Source organism: Chinchilla lanigera, unplaced genomic scaffold, assembly GCF_000276665.1.
Source record: "Chinchilla lanigera isolate Chin_1 unplaced genomic scaffold, ChiLan1.0 scaffold00037, whole genome shotgun sequence".
In the NCBI taxonomy this organism is placed as follows: Eukaryota; Metazoa; Chordata; class Mammalia; order Rodentia; family Chinchillidae; genus Chinchilla; species Chinchilla lanigera.
The window spans coordinates 21,332,467-21,335,239 of record NW_004955438.1 but is presented as its reverse complement, the minus strand read 5'-3'; the positions used below and the strand labels follow the sequence as shown (position 1 = coordinate 21,335,239).

Below are 2,773 nucleotides of genomic sequence, written 5' to 3'. Positions count from 1 at the left end.
TACTGAACATGGCTTTGCGCGTTATTAGTAGAGCCAGGCGGTGAGATGTGCTTTCAAGCTTGCCCCTGCAGAAAAGTCCCCCCGCAGAATTCCCACTCAAGTGGATTCTCGGCTGTGGGCCCTGCCTGCTTGCCTTCCCGCGGACGCAGTCTGAGGAAGCTCCCTCCTGCGCCCCGGGGCCGGGCGCAGTCAGCACGGGGGAGCCTGAGTGCGGCCACCGCGGCCCGGCCGGCCCCTCCCCTGCCCCAGCGCTTCCTCCCTCCCTCCCTTCCCTCACCCACTGCACAACCGCGGCAGTGACCAGCGACGCGGCTGTCAGGCCCCTCTGGCCCTGGCCCTGGGGCTGGGCCGCGGGTCCGCTTCTGTCCTGAGACTGCAGAAACTGGAAGAGCAAGACCTGCCCCGCAAAACCGAGTGTGGTGTGTGCGCCTGTCATCCCAGCACTCTGGAGGCTGAGGCAGGCCACTGCTGCGAGTTCGAGGCCAGCCTGGGCTACACTGGACTATACAGCGAGACGATGTCTCTCACCCTGCCGCTATCCCTCTCCCTCAGCCCCATCTGCGCCGGACCATCACCGCGCGTGACGCGGTTTGTGGGGGTCGTGATGCAGGATGTGGGGTCTCCACTTGGCCCCGCCCTGGCACACCCACCTGCAGGCCCCGCCCCGCCCACTCCGGCTGCGCTGCGGGCTTGCTCCCGAGGGCTCGCAGTCTGACTCCGGCAGCCTCTGTCTTTCCCACTGCGGGCCCTGCCTTTCAGGGGCGGGGCCCGGCCGCACCCCACTTCCCGCTTTGCACGCAGATGGGCTGGGCTAGCCCCGGAACTGCGGCCCTGCGGGGCCTGGCTCCTTAATGAGCGGGCGGGCCGGTCTTGCAAGATAAGGCCAGGCGCGGACCAGCTTGCTGGGTCCTCCTGGAGGCAGAGCCGCAGGTCTCCTGCAGGAGGCTGGAGCGTGAGCCGGCTGCGGAGGCGCCCGCGGTCCTCTGTGAGCGGTGGCGCTGGCTGGCGGGAAGCAGTGGCCGGATAGCGGCCGGACGTGCCCTCCTGGCGAGCAGTAGGCCGAGGGGACCCTGCTTCCGGGGCGCCGCCGCGGGCAGCTGTTCCCACGTCTGCGTTTAACGGGACCTCGTGTCTGCGGTGAGGACTCGGAAGTTCACTGGCTCGGAGCCCAAGGGGAGACAAGGAAATGGCCAGGCCTGGTGGCGCGGGCCTGTGATCCCAGCCACAGGAGAGGCTGAGGCAGGCGGGTCACGAGTTGGAGGCCAGGCGGGGTCATTAGGAAGATGTCTCAAGATCAAAATTTAAAAAGCCCGGCTGAGCAGGAGAATGCCAGGTTTGAGCCCAACTTGGCCAACTTAGCAAGACCCCGTCTCAAAATTAAAAATTAAAAAAGGGCTAGGGTGCATCCCCGGCCCAGCATGTTTGAGGGCTAGAGTCAGGCCTTTGCTCACAGCTTCATGGCTTCCTGGCCACAGGCAGTAGGAGAGGTCACCAGGCTGGGGTCCCTGAGAGAGTGTGGGGATGCGGCTAGATGCAGTGTGGGAAGGCCCCGCGCTCGGCACCTTGCTCCCTGTGCATCCCAGGTGTTTGGGGGAAGAGCTCTGGAATTTCTGGGAAGCGCAGAGTGAGGGAAGGGCCAGGCACAGACCGCATCCTGCTGACCTCTGCGGCTAACTCCGCTGACCTCCGGGAAGTCCTCCTGGGTGGGAAGAGATTTATCTCCTGCTGCCTGTGGGAACGGGCCCAGAAAACTAGCTGGGCGCATTCCTGTTATCTCCCACAGGGCTTTGTGTTTAGAGACAGGGTTTTGCGACATAGTCGGCCTTGAACTCACCATAAAGCTTAGGCTGCCCTCCAGCTTCTGTTGACCCTCCTGCCTCAGCCTTCCAAGTGTTGGGATTACAGGCATGCACCACCATGCCTGGCCCCATTTCCTATTATCATCCATTTAAAAACCTGCTCGATGATCAGATTTCAGTTGGAATGACAGGAAATTCCACATTCTACATTATGTGTTTCTGAACAGTTGCATTTTTATGCTTTTGCTGCTGGGATGGAACCCGTAGTCCCAGGAGCAAGGCAAGGCTCTACCGGGTGAACTGCAGCCTAGCCCAGAATGTTTGTGTTCTTAAAAGTAATGAGCATGTATACCTCTGTGATCAGAAAAGACAAAAGGTTTTTCTGCTGTTTTTTGCAGCGTGGGGATGTGGCACTCGCCTGGCATACTGGAGGCCTCTGGTTCCATTTCTCAGCATCACCAAAAATAACACAAAGTCACAGTTCCGGAATGGAACAGAAGAGCTCCCGGAGGGAAGGCACGGCTCTTCGGGCAACGTCCTCAGTCCCAAACATCCCTCGCACACCCCGCACTCACATGGGCCGGTTTATGGGGACCCGCAGCCAGAGTCTCCCCAAGGCCTCACAATCCAGGAGCTTCTTAACCTTTAGAGCTCGATCTTCCGCCTCTGTCCTGTTTCTCTTTCTGCACCGCCACTGGGGAGCTCCATGTCAGATGTCAAATTCCTTTCCTTCCCGCCTTGTCTTTAGCATTTATGCAAGACAGACGTTCTGCCCTGCATTTTGGATACTACTTCACTCTTGATTTTATTCCATTCCATCTTTTCTTTTCCCCTTTTTTATTTTTTGCAGTGTTGGGGTTGAAACCCAGGGCCTCACCCATACTAGGGAAGTACTCTACCACTGAGCTATACCCCCAGCCCAGCTTTTTCATTTTTATTTTAAGTTGCCTTGATTATTTTTTTCTTTTTTTTTT

General features: G+C 58.9%; 1 long non-coding RNA gene across 1 annotated transcript; it reads left to right on the top strand.

Moving 5' to 3' along the window:
• The first annotated feature begins 713 nt into the window (after positions 1–713).
• On the top strand, positions 714–2,583 carry LOC102005750. The gene is made up of 2 exons (XR_261957.2): positions 714–1,137; positions 2,198–2,583. It is a non-coding gene; the product is annotated as an uncharacterized LOC102005750 (long non-coding RNA).
• Positions 2,584–2,773: the final 190 nt, after the last annotated feature.